This window comes from Sturnira hondurensis, unplaced genomic scaffold (assembly GCF_014824575.4).
Source record: "Sturnira hondurensis isolate 20B ecotype Veracruz unplaced genomic scaffold, ASM1482457v3 Scaffold0006413, whole genome shotgun sequence".
NCBI lineage: Eukaryota > Metazoa > Chordata > Mammalia > Chiroptera > Phyllostomidae > Sturnira > Sturnira hondurensis.
The window spans coordinates 29,695,998-29,710,410 of NW_028079044.1; positions in this window are offsets into that span (position 1 = coordinate 29,695,998).

Consider the following 14,413-nt stretch of genomic DNA (forward strand, 5'->3'; position numbering starts at 1 on the left):
CCTTCCTTCCTCCCTCCCTCCCTCCCTCCCTCCCTTCCTTCCTTCCTTCCTTCCTTCCTTCCTTCCTTCCTCCCTCCCATCCTCCCTCCCTCCCTCCCTCCCTCCCTCTCTCCATCTCTCCCTCCTAGTCATCAGGCAGAATTTGCTCCTAGGTGTTTTAATTGGCTCAGATTGTTGCCTCTCCTCTCTCCCCTCCCACTTCCTGACTCCCTCCTCTGATTTGCCTTTCCACCTCCCTTTCAGTCCACCCACATCTTTCCCTCCCTGAAGTGCATCTTCCTCTCTGCCTCCTTCCCTTCTCTTTTCAATGACGAGAGACAGAAAAGGGCAGTGAAGGAATTCAACTGCTCCAATACCTTCTTTTGTAAGAAAGAAGTCTCTTGGACTTTAAAGCTTGTTTTGTATTTTCTGCACGTGCTTATATGTGTACACGTATTCTAAAGTGAAAATAATGGTTTCACTACATGATGAAACATGACATGTGGAAAAGCAGGTCTGGCAGAAAACAGCTTGAGCAGGAGCAGGGGTGCCCTGCAGTCAAGGGTAGGAGCCACCCGGGGGCTCCCGACTGCCTTTCAGCTGCCACAGACACCCATAGACCAGGGCTCACCACCTGCAGTGGGCAGGCAGCATGGGACAAGGCAAGGAACACAGGGCTATTGTCCTGGGGGTCCCAGAGCAACAATTCTCTGGCTCAGTCCGGCCCTTTGGACTCTGGGGTTCAGCTTGATTTGTCTATGACATTTCTAGAATCATTCAAGATCATAATAACTTTGGGGGGATGTGGCCTCTTACCCGTCTGCACTCTCCCAGTTTTTACCTTTTCTTTCTGCTTCCCTACTCATCTGATTTCTTATGTGCGAGCTCTGCTAGCAGGATATGTTTGAGATACAGAAACAGTGGCATGGTGATAAACACTGGTTAAGTGGAGGGGAATCTTGAGAGGAGGTAGGAAGAAAACCAAGATGGTCATCAGCCTTGACCTCCCTCCGTGGTCCAATACCTGTATTTTTTAGTTTGTTTATAATATCAGTGTCCTGAAATTTCTTTGCATATTTCTATCTCTTCCTTTCTTGGTCATTTACATAATAATCATACTCCAGCTCCTATATTTCATCTGTAAAATGTCCCTTGCTGCTGTTCCTTCCTTTTGTTTCTTGGCCACTGCCTTTTCTTGGTCTCTCTTAACTTGAAAGATGCTATTCTATGATGATTTCTTTTTTTTTTCTATTCATCTTCCACATTCCAGATTATGTCATAAAATCTGAAATACATTTTCCCCCACTACCTTTCTAACTGTTATTTGCTGGCTTTCCACCTGGACCCACTACACTCTCCAGTCTCTTTCCTCGTCACTGGCCTCTCAGCCCTCATCACATACTAACCCTTGTTTTGACCCCTTGGGTGACCCACTGGGATAGCCAGGCCTGAGGATCAGCCTTTTCCAGCAATACAAGGTGAATGTGATAGGGTGTTAAAATACAATTCTTCCTATCTTGATGTTTTGTGTGATGCCTCAAAGCTGAGAAAAATGAGTTTTCAAGTATATCCACATTCTAAGGCAGATGTCAGACCATCTATGAAGAATTTACAGAAGGAGTAATAAAAAGTAGTTCTATCACCCAAAGAGAAGATTAAGAATCTATTAACTGAAGTTGTCTCCAAACCAGTCTCTCCATTTCATCCTTTCTCCCCTTGCTTCCTAGTATTCTCTCAACATAGCTGCTAGAGTGATACCAGTCAGCCTACCTTGTGTCTCTTCAGAGGCCACAGTGGCTCTTACTCAGAGTAAAAGCCCAAATCTTTGCAATGGCTTCTGATTCCCAACAAAAGCTGCTCTCGTTTGCCTTTAGAATCTCAACTCCTGCTACGTGCCCCCTTGCAATCTTCGCTCCAGCCACACCTACCTTCCTTGCTGTTCTTCAAACACGTGAGCACACTCCTGCCCCATGGCCTTTGCACTGGCTTATTCTGGATAACCGCCTCACCTCTTCCAGTCTTTGCTTAATTCACGTTCTTACTGAGGCCTACCCCATTGCCCCACTTAAAACTGGAAGTTGTGAACACTGGTACTCCTAATTCCTCATATCCTGCTCTACTTTTTCTTTTTCCACATCACCAACACAGTATAAAATTGAATTGCTCATTTCTTTATGGCTTATTGTCTGTCTCTGAGGGTTGGGTATTTATCTTTTACATTCATACATCACCCATTCTGTTGATGAAACATAGAATACACTTGCTTTTCTGTACTAGTTATTAGCTAAGTCAGTATTTTCAGGAAAGAAAGGGTGGCTCATCAGACTGACTTCCCATGGCAACCGTATTTTTCCTTGGATTCAACTCCTACTCACATGTCAGCTCTTGAATTCTTCAAAGTGGCCCTTTTACTAAAATAATCATTTACTATTGTTTACCAGGATTTCAAAGAAGTTATTCAGAGTGGCTTTTCAAAAAAAAAAAAACCCACTCTTGTTAAATATAGATAATCAAAAATAAGATTTTTCTGTCCTGTTTTCCTCTTTCTCTATCTTGTATTCTCAATGTCTCACTTCACTCTTTTCCCAGATGGAGGAGAAAACTCATCTAAGTGTTTTATCTTAACAGAAGGAAGAGGGATCAAGTGAGTTGACCTAGGCAAAACCCAATGGAACTAAAAAGGAGAAAAGTGAAGATACATGAAATCAGTTTGGCTAGATTTGTTGATAAAGCCAATCTCCAATCTCTGATGCCAGGATCATAAAAACAGAGGATGAGGTAAATTTTGTTGCAGGTTTCAGTATGTGCTCAAACCTCAGACTCATAGGTAGAAGCACAAACATTAAGTCCTCATGCTACTGCACAAATCAGAAGAGACACATTGTAAGGGCCGTAAGACTGGCAGGCAGAAGCCTGGGCCACCTTAACTCTTTTTTTCCCCACTTAACTCTTATATAAACATAGGCCTGTCTATTATCTCTAAAGAGGGGATAATGATACACAGGTCATCCTATTTCACAGAATTGTGGAAAGATAAATGAGAAAATATTTGGGAAGGCACTTTGTTAAGTGCTTCATAAATATTGAAATAGTTTATTCCAGGATCAAGGGGATTTGTTTATTAGCTTACATAACAAAGATGCTCAGATGGGTACAAATCCCCATGAAAAAATTAAGCATTCAACCAAAACAGCAAGAAGAAAAAAGAATAAAAAAATAAGGGTATTATAATGACCCTCTGGGACATCTCCAAAAGTACCAACATCCGAATCATAGGGAGGCCAGAAGGAGAAGAGGAACAGCAAGAAATCAAGAACTTACTTGAAAAAATAATGAAGGGAAACTTCCCTAATTTGGCAAAGGAAATAAACATACAGGCCAAGAAAGCACAGAGTCCCAAGCAAGTTGTACCCAAAGAGGACTACACCAAGACATATCATAATTAAAATGTGAAGTGTTAAAAAGAGAATCTTAAATGCAGCAAAAGCAGTTATCTGCAAAGGAGTTCTCATGAGACTGTCAGCTAATTTCTCAGAAGAAACTTTGCAGACAAGAAAGGACTGGCAGGAAGTATTCAAAGTGATGAAAAGCAAGGACCTACAACCTAGATTACTCTATCCAGCGAAGCTATAATTTAGCATTGAAGGGCAGATAAAGAGCTTCCCAGACAAGGTAAAGCTAAAGGAGTTCATCATCATCAAGCCATTATTACATGAAACGTTAAAGCAATTTATTTGAGAAAAAGAATATCAAAACTATGAATATTAAAGTGGCAACAAATTCACAACTATCAATAACTGAATCTAAAAAACTAAGCAAACTAAGCAGGCAACCAGAATGGGAACAGAATCACAAATATGGAGATCATTTGGAAGGTTACCAACTGGGAGAGGGAAGGGGAAGAATGGGGGAAAAGGTGCAGGAACTAAAAAGCATAAATGGTAGGTACAAAATAGACAGGGGATGTCAAGAATAGCATAGGAAATGGAGAAGCCGAAGAACTTATATGCATCACCCATGGACATGAACTAAGGGAGGAATTGCTGGAGGAAAAGGGGTACAAGGGGAGAGGAGCAAAGGGAGAAAATTGAGACAACTGTAATAGCAAAATCAATAAAATGTATTTAAAAAATTCAACATTGCTCCATTTCCTCATACCAGGGAAGCAAATCTTTTTACTTTTATGTGTCTACATTCATTAATGGGGAACCCTAGCCCGCAGCTTTCCTCCTTCCCATCATGATTAAGAAACACAACAGTGGTAGCTGAAGAAACATAGGAATATGAGTAGGTGTTAGAGATTTTTAAAAATATCCTCATCTGCAGTGCTTTCCAGATCAGCAGTGTTTTTTTTTTAATTTTTAATTTTATTTAATTCTTGTTCAAGTACAGTTTTCTGTTTTCTTCTCGTTGGTGTTGCTCATCCCATATCGTCATTGGCATGAGCCCTGAAGGACCTTTTACTCTCCAAAAGTCTGCTGTCATTGCCTAGAAGCCCACCATTAGAGACTCTAGTTCTTTACAGAAGGCATTAATTTCTGCTCATGTCCCTTTGAATTGTCACGTGGAATATAGGCAAAATAAGTCTAGAGTGCAGGTATCCATGGAGAAGAAGGGACACTGGTTACGTAAAGAAAAAAAAAATCACTTAAAGAGAAACCTCGAAGATACTGAAGATGAGCTGAATCTCCTTTAATTTTGCCTTTGAGCTGTTCTGCGGGGCAACAATGCCTCTGCCCTCACACTGACTCTTTCAAAGTACAGTGAAGATGCTGAACAGGGGGATCTGAAGCACCCATGTGAGTTCACACGTTTCACTAGGTGTCTTAGTTACAAGCTGAAAGCTAAACACAGTTTTCAAGTTGGAGGTTAGTTTTATCATTAGAGTGATTTGGCTTCTACAAACTTCCACCCCAACCAGCTGCTATGCTAATGCTTATTCCTGCCAACATTTTAGTGCTTTTTAAATTTTATTTTATTTTTTGCTGCTACATGTGCCATCAAGGAACCACTGGGGGGTTTGGATTGCTTATCAATTGTCTCAGTTATGAAGCATGAAGTTAGTTACGAGGCTCAGATCTCCTCCAGGTGCAACCACAAGATCAGCCTTGGATTTAGCCCAGATCCTGGGTAAGCAACCCTGGTAATCTTGAGCTTGCATGACTCATTCATTGTAAGAAAAGTCTGGGATGTCCCGCAACTGACTTTTGGATTCCAATACAAGCCTCTTTGGTCCCTGGTTTGTATTTTAGGACATAGATTTATATGTTGACTTGGTTTTTATGGGGTTTGTCACTTTACAGGTGATGCTTTCTTTTTCAAGGTGTGAGGTTATGGAGGTTGGGGAGGCATGTGAAAGAATGAAGAATTAGCGATGGTTCGCTAAAGCCAAAAAATGACATGAGGATTTATTATGAGACTAAAACTTTTGCAACGACCCGGCGCTTGTGCCTGTGTTGAGGGCAAGTCAGTCACATGGGCACAAAGGTGATTCTCAGCCTTCTGGCGTTTGTGCCTATGAGATGCTATTTAAAGGTGCTCAAGATGTGTGGGAAGAAAATGGTTGTGAATGTCAAAGAAAGGAACCGGTGAAAACCAAAATTATAATTGCCATTATAATTAAATCAGCGATGTGTGTTACAGAGATCTTTCATGATCTCAAGACAAAGTCCTAAGTGCCACTTGGTCGTGGCAGACATTGGCAGGAGACCCGTAACTGTCCCGGAGGGCTAAACCAAAGCCAGGGATCAATGCTCACAATTAAAAGTGCAAGGAGAAGTGTTATTAATTACTTTCATCAGTCTCCTTTGGCTCTAAAGATGAGATAAAGACCTGTCCAGAAGTCTAAAAAATAAACAAACAAACAATCAACCCAGGATTGAAGGCAAGAGAAAATTGTGAGCTTAGAAAAATAATCAAAACTTTAAAAATGAATATAATCTCTTTGTCTTGCTTATTTGTCCAGCTTTGCGTATCCAAGGGGCTTTGCCTCTCCACTACATAAATAGTGTCCTTGATTACACATTTGAGTTTATTTGGAAATAGTACAGTATAGAAATCAAGGGCGAGGGCTTTGGAATCAGACTGCTATAATCAACTCTGTGCTAGACCGGCTGTGTGACCCTGGATAAGCAAATGCTTCAAACTCCATTTTCTCATTTGTAAAAAGGGGACACTGCCTCAAATGTAGTAAGTGATCAATACATTTTAGGTATGATGACTACAGTAAACACTATTGGTACCCAGCCATGTTTCCTTTATAAATGCTCCCATTGTTCAGCTGCTGATGCTAGATCACAGTTAATCCCTTCTTTGAAGACCTATTGCAGTCAAGGAAAGGAACCTTGCTGGGGAGATTGCGACCCACCCTGTCCTCTGCTTTGGCAGCCAGTGGTTGACTGACATCGGTACAAAAGTCTACGGGCCGCTCTGCCGACCCTCAGTCTCCAGCATGGAGCAAGGTAGACCCAGACTTTTCTGGAGATCAAGATCATTCTTGCTCAGCTCCTTCACCGGGCTTCCCTATCCTGAGTCTTTTCCTTCCTTACAGGATTCTGTCCCTCTCCCCCACCACAAGATGCACTCCCTCAATGCACCATACACTTGAATGTCTGTTTCAGACTTCTAGTCATTTGATGTAATTAAGAACCACAAATATATTTATTTATAGGTAATTTTAAGCCACACATATTTTTATATTTTCTGAAATTAGGATGAATCTTAACATCACTGTTTCCTCAGCCAAAATTGTCATTTTCTTCACACTGAGATCAAAATATGCAGATAATTCTGGGACAACAATGGAGCATTCTCTTGCTGCATTGCCGACATTCTTGATGGCACATAGGACCACAGTTTTTGGATAAATAGTCATCAGTGACTGAGCTGAAAATGTGCAAATGTGAAGAGTCACACTTTGAATGAGCAGAAGTTTAGAAATATTTAATCTATTTACTTTTCTATTGTATATATGAAATGTTAAACAGTGATATGCAATACGTTCAATCACATAGTTCTAATAGAGCTCTTCCAATAACAAAACTGTTTTATTCATTTATGTATTTTTAATAATCAAACTTATTTTAAATGATGGTTTATAGACAAAGGTGATATTGCAGTACAGTGGGGAAGGAATGGTCTTTCAATAAATGTTCTGGATCAGTTGGATGTGCATATCATGTCATTGGGATGTCCACATCCCAACATTCTCCTCCTTATCCCTGTACCCCAAATTAACCTTGGAGGGATTGCAGATCTATCCGTGTGGTAAGTGTGAATGATGCAACAGCGCAGCAGCTGAAAGATAAGCTAGGAGACTTGACCCCTAGATTCAGTCATGCTTCCCTGACTGATGACAAATTGCATGGGTCAGCACAACTTGTTGCTGGTGGAATAAGCTGTGTCTGTGTGATTCCACTGGAAGAGACTCTTGGAAGCTTGCACTTGATTTCCTCCGGACTTCACTCTTTGAATTTGCTTTGTAGCCTTGTACCATAATTAATTTTAGTTACCTGTGAGTCCTTCTAGTTAATCACCAAAGCTATGCATGGTCTTGGGAATTCTTGTCACAGATAGAGTAATATTTGTGAATATTATTATTCAGAAAATATTCACTTCTCTCCCTCTACTCTTATGGGAAGGGTATACTTCCCCATGCAGTTGATATTGAACTTGGCCATATGACCTGCTTTTGCCAATGACACATGATTAGAAGTGACTTTCTGCCAGTTCAAAGTTTAGACACTAGAAGGCATGGCAAATGTCTCTTTGTCCTGCTGGGAACATTTAACATTCCCAATAGGAAAACTATGATTCAAGAAGCTGCTGACTGTCAGCTTGGGACACAGAACGAACACACGTGAAGCAGACCTGAGTCCAAACTGCAGTGTGATGCCAAGGCTGGTCAGACCCGCAATCTGAAGTAGACCTGCTGAGCCCAACCGAAGCCACGTAGCCAGAAGCATAAGAGGAATGTGGTACAGCAGCACTGTGGAGTAGTACAGGCAGCCCTGGAAACCTCCCCAGCGGACACTGGTGTGTGTCCGCTCTTGTCTGTTTTGCTGTCTGAAAACCAGATTTGGTCCTAAAGCTCTAGCCTCTTTTGAGCAGAGTGAGGATGCAGGCCAGGTCCTAGGGACGGTGGCACAGTGAATTGGAAGACACATGGATCCTTATCAACTCTGGAACTGCCATATTTCTATTTTGTTTAGACCACTGTTAGATTAGATTATCTGCCACATGCCTCTGCATTTACCCCTAACAAACACTATCAGCAAATCTGAGTCCACCTGCAGACTCTAAGGCTAGAAGATCTGAGGGAAGCAAGGCAAATGCAGAAATTCAGGTGAACTGCTCTGCTACCTCAGGTCCTGGGCTATTATCAAAATACAAGTCTGTTACTATTTCTGATATTTCCCCCTCCTATGCCTAAAAGAGTTTCAATTCATGGAAGAAAGAATAAAAAGGCTAAGGCTGGTCTTTGGTATAGAAATTCCAGACAATTTCTTTAAAAAATTGCTTTTCTTTTCCTTTCTTTTTCTTTCCTTTTCCTCCCTCCCTCCCTCCCTTCCTTCTTCCCTCCTTCCCTCCCTCCCTTTCTTCCTTTGCCTCAAAGTTCTTTCAAACGGAACCTGAGTGAGACCCTAAGTAAAATAAACACGAGCCAAAATGCTCTAAAAGGAGTACAGTGACAAAATCCAGTGTTGTAAATCTTCCCTCTTCTAGCCCCGCGGGGGCTCCGCTGAATCACTCCGACCTTGTGAAGCACAGGACAGTGCCCAGCAGTGCCCTCCCCTGGGTCCTGCCCCCATTCCCCAGCCCGGTCTGGGGCTTCACCGAGAACACTTTATTGAATATCACATTATTATTCTCTTCACTGCTCTCTCCCTTCCATCTGGGGTGGAAGGGAGACAGTGCAGCAGACAATTACATTGCTGATGTGGGATTTTTAGAGGAAAATTGAGAGAAATTATAGGGACTACCCAGCTGTGGTGAAAACTCCTCACTCTCTTCCCACAGGACCCATTATTTTTCAAACTGCTACTATTAAAAATGATTTACAGTTGCGTGCCAACTTTACCATGCTGTTAGATTCACTTGAATCTTACCAAGCTCTTAAAAAGTATAGACGGTCAAAACGTGTCCACTCTCAAAATGGCAAGGAGCTTGATGACTACAATTTAGAGAATTAAAATCTACTACCCCCTCAAGGTCAGTCTTATCTCTCCAATATCCCCTGTTGTATTTGATCGTATTCCCTATCTCCTACATCCTGTCTCCTACATCAGCTTCTTTGTACCTTGGAATTCTCTCTCACTAAAAATGTCTGGACTTTTGCTCATTTAGTCCTCTCCTTCCAAGTTTAGGGGAAACCCCTTGAAAATTTTATCCCTACCCTTTACTTAAAGGCATTCTCTATGTTATCATATTCATTGTCTTTCTTTTTGGTTACATCAAGAAAGACACCCTGGCTGGCATAGCTTAGTGGATTGAGCGCAGGCCTGCGAACCACACGATCACGGTTCGATTCCCAGTCAGGTCACATGCCTGGGTTGCAGGCCAGTTCCCAGCAGGGGACTCACGAGAGGCAACCATATATTGATACTTCTCTCCTTCCCTTCCCCTCTAAAGATAAATAAATAAATAAAATCTGTAAAAAAAAAAGAAAGAAAGACAGATACTTGTGATGAGTGATAATTCCCAGTCCTCCTGGATGGGGTGGGTGAGCTGCGTAGTTCTAGTGCAGCCCAGTCTCCTTACGGTTACCTTATTGTCTTCAGAGTTTGAAGAGCTATGGCAGAGACGAAGGTAAACTGTGAGGTATCTCGACAGCAGCAGCTACGAGCAGATCTGTAGCTATTTACCGAAAGGCAGAAGTTCCACAGCTTGGTGCAAACTTCGGGGACCTGACTGCGGATGGGAGCTGTTGTCTGGTTCACTTTGTAGTTTCACTTTAGAGGCTACTGCCCTACACAATTAACACTTAGGAAACAGAAAGTGTTTTTCTGGAGAAAATGCTCAGGGACCTCCCTGTAGCTTAGATTTTTACCAAAGGAAGTTTCTGTAATATGACAAAAGCACAAATGGAGCAGGAATGAAATGAGTCGCTCCTGAGATGTGCACTTAAGAACTGGAGTGTAATGGGCTACTTTGAGTAAAGGGAAAATGGGTAATTTTACCATTTGGCTATCACATTAAGTGGCTATTTTTTTTTTAAATAAAGGAAAAAAACTTCTGAGATTCTAGCTGTATAGCTTTTTAAAAACATGGAATATTAGGTTTTAATCTTTGGCTTTGAAATTATAAAGGAAAGCATGATTGCTGTCAATAATGTCAAAGAATAGAGAACAATACTGCATTGTTCAGGGCAGGCTAAGCTGTGATGCACGTGGTTGTCAGCCTCTGAGGTGGTCCAAGTGATCCACCTCCTGATATTCACTGTCTTGAAATTCTGATTCCCCTGAGCATGGGCTAGATTGAGTGGCTAACTTCTAACAAAAAGAATAAGGCAGAAGTGATGAGATGCTGCTTCTGAGGTTAGGCTGTAAAAAGACTGTGTCTTTCATCTTGGAGTCTTTTCTCCCTCTCTCTTAAATCTTTACCTGTGCGGAAGTAAGCTACCCTGCCTTGGGCAAACCTATGGAGATGTCTGCAGCCACAGCCACCAAAGAGCTAAGATAAAACTTTACAACAGCCACATGAGTAAGTCTGGAAGCAGATTCCCCAGCCTCAGTAGAGCCTTGAGATGTCTATAGCCTTGGCTAACACCTTGATTGCAGCCTCATGAGGGTCCTCAGTCAGAAGCACACCAGAGATAAAACATGTTTGTTGCTTTTTGCTACTAAATTTGGGGAGTATATATTATGTCCAAGATAGTAGCATACTACATTAACACACTCCCAAATTTCTGTGGCTTTACATAGTAAGTTCCTACGCACACATACACACACACACACAATCTCACTACATTTTTAGTTCAAGTTAGGGACCCCTCAGGGAAGTTGTCCTCCTTGGGTAACTGAGTGATCCAGACTCCTTCCATTTTTGTGGCAGGAAGATTGCTAGAGGACTCGCTGCTTGGAGTATCCCGGACAGAAGAAGATCTATGTGTCACTCTGCTCACATTTCAAAGTCAGAAACCATCACATGATCCCACCTAACTGCACGGAGAAATGGAGAAGCATATGAACGGTCAACTAGAGTCAGAAGTTCCTGCCACATGTAAAACAAAAAGTGAAAATCCACTTCTCTTTTCCCATCAAGCGTCCTACATTTAACTGCTTGAATTGTGCCCTTTCAGATATACGTGCTCAATATATACCATACACATAGGTACATGTGTAAAATAGGATCACATTTCTTCATCGAGATCTATCTCATCCTTGGTAACATCTGCTTGACATTCCACGGTAGGAATGTACTATAATTCATTTAATGAGTCCTCTGTTAATGAGGAAGAATTTTGTCATTTCTATGGTTAAAAGAAGTCTGAATTGATTTTCGCTTGTTACTCCTCTAACTCGCAAGTATGACTCCATGTGCGTGTGCTGAAACCAGTCTGCAGAGAGAACAAATCCTGAATCCACCAGCACTGGGCTCGCTCTTGCTGACTCCTGAAAGAAAGGGCACCGTCATGTTTGGCCCCATTTTTAGGGGCAATAGAGATGTTAGGGAGCTAGTGAAGTATTCACTTCATTAGCCGTCATTCTGAGACAAGAGAGAAGGACAAAGGGAAGTAGCACCTACTAAGTGCAGAGTGTTTAGGCACTGTGTATGCATTAATATATTGATTTTATTAAACCCTTATAGTACCCTTATGAAATATGTAATTATTATTTAGCTCTTATAGTAAAATCCACTTTATGGGCTTCAAGCACCTCCCTGCCAACACCCCCACCACATATACTCACCATGTAATTTGTTTTTCTTTTCTTTTTTTTCTAGAAAGCATTTAGAATGAACAGGCTGTGCCCATTGTTGCTTTTCTTAGTAGAGATGTTATAAAGATCCATTTTTAGTGCCCTTCCCCAGAAGATTGGCCATACGTAGTACAAAAGAAAAAAGAGCATGCAATGTTTGCAAATTTCCTGGGAAAAATCTCTCTAAAGTATGCTAGTTTGTGTGCCATGTTTCTATGAAAGAACAAACAGCAAAAAATAAATATCTCCTAAATGACAGGAGAGACCTATGGCTGGTTGTCTCTTGTGGTCCGCTATTTCCTACTGGGACTCTATTAGAGGGCCAGAACATCCTTTGCCTTCAAAGCAGTTGCCAGATGGGGTTTAAGGTGTGTGAGGGTTGCGGGTGAACTGCTGTGGTCCTTCTCTCTGACCAAAAGAGCTGTTCTAGTTCAGAGGCTTAGGGTCTGCTAGACCGAAAAGTGATGGCAGAGAGATGGGAGCCGCGAGGGTAATATCTGAATGTTTATAGCATTTTCTTGGATGGCAAATAAGGGGAGAGAAAACTTTCTTGACTGGTCTTTGACTCCCAGAGTCCTGCAATTTCCTCCTCTCTGCACTAAAAGAAATGAGGTAAGGCTCAGTCAAGACAGAGATTCATCTCCAATCCTGGCAGGTACTAAGATGGTATGACTATTTCACTTTTGCAAATGAGCACACAGAAGCTCCGAGAGATTTAGAAACTTGATCCCAAACTCTGAATAACCACCAAACCACACAGGCAGGCCTCAGGACACAGTAATTTACCTGCCTGGATAGAAGCAGGTGGTCTCTTAACATTTCAAATACGTCATCTAAACAGCTGTGACCACATTCTATGCATGTGGAAAAACCTCCTATCCCAACACCTTGAATGCTTCCTCTGCGTGACCTAAAAACACTTAACTCTACAGCCCTTCGGCTGACAAAGAGTTTGAGGAGCAATGGCAAAAACACTCTGCTAAAGAATTTGATTTGTTCAAAGTAGCGGAAAATTGTAACTACAGACTTTCACCAGATTTTTCTGCAAATGAAGGTGGTAGAAGATAATGTTTGTGTTGGACAGGTATTATAACGGGCCTTGTTTTGTCTGTATCTGCAGGTTTCTGGACACTGAACGAGGTCAGGAAAGGGGAACCGAAGCTGCTGTGCAAACCAGTGTTAAATGGTACGTCTATGCTCAGATGGGAGCACTGTGCAGATTAAATTTCATGAGTGAACAGTTTCTTATATAAAATTAGACTGTTCCTCCAAGAATTACTATTTATCTTTGGGAAGTGTGTATGTGTGTATGTGTGTGTGTTTTAATAGTCCATTCATTCATTTATTTAATAAATGTTTATTGAGTGCCTGCTATGCATCGAACACTGATGTAATTGCTGGAAATAAAGAACAAAAAAGAAAAAAGAATCTTACCATCATTGAGTTTTAGAGAATCAAAGCAATAATTAAGTAACACAAGGAGCATATGAGATACAAAGTATTATCATAGAGAAAAACAAAGCAGAGAAGGGGTGAGTATGGGGTGGCGGAGCTTGCGATTTTAATTAGAATAGTGAAGAGGTGACTTTTGAGCCCCTTGTGGGGGTGGGGAGTCCAGAAAGGGGAGCAGCGAATGCAAAGGCCTTCGGGAAAGGCTGGGGAGGCTGGAGAAGGGTGGAGGAAAGTGGGAGATCAGGCCAAATAGGTGAGGGAGGGGTGGGGCAGGTGAGACCTTAGAGGGTGTTTGAAGGACTGGAGCTCTTATTCTGGAGATGGAGCGCTGAAGGGATTTCATCAAAGCACTGACAAGATCCAACTTATTTTGTAATAGGATCATCCTGGCTGATCTTTCAGCATCCACAGAAGGGAAGCTATTTGGAAACGTTCACACCAATCCAAGGGGAAGGCGATGCGCGCTTTGACGGGATTATTATGGTGGAGGGGACAAGCAGTGGTTCGGTTCTGGGGTGTGTTATTCCTTGTGTTGACTGTGCGGTGTGAGAAAGGGGGAGTCACGGACGACCCCTGCATTTCTGGGCCGAGTAACTTAAAAGATAGAGTTAGCATTTAGGGCCAACCTGAACATGCTAACTGTAAACATGCTGAGTCTGAGATACCAAGTAGATATTTAAATGGCGTCTGTGTGTCTGTATCTCAAGGACAGTCCTGGGCTGGAGAAAACAGGTGCAGGCTGGTATTTAAGTCTTGAGAACGATGAGTTCCCCCATGGGGTGGATATAGACTGACAAAAGAAGGGGTCCTAAGACCGAGCCCTGTTTCTCAAAATTGCAAAGGAAAAAAACCCTTTACTCCTTTCTCTTAGCAGGAAAGCAGAGAATAAATATTTGTATAACTTAATTATCCTACTCTAATGAATAGGAAACTGTCAAGAAGAAAATGGATACACTGCTCTTTTCTCTCTCTAAAATATTAGCATTTAGTTATATATGAAACACAGGTGCAACTTGCTAATTCTTTGTCATTATCCTTGTAGTGTTTTAAGTTCCGCAATAGAT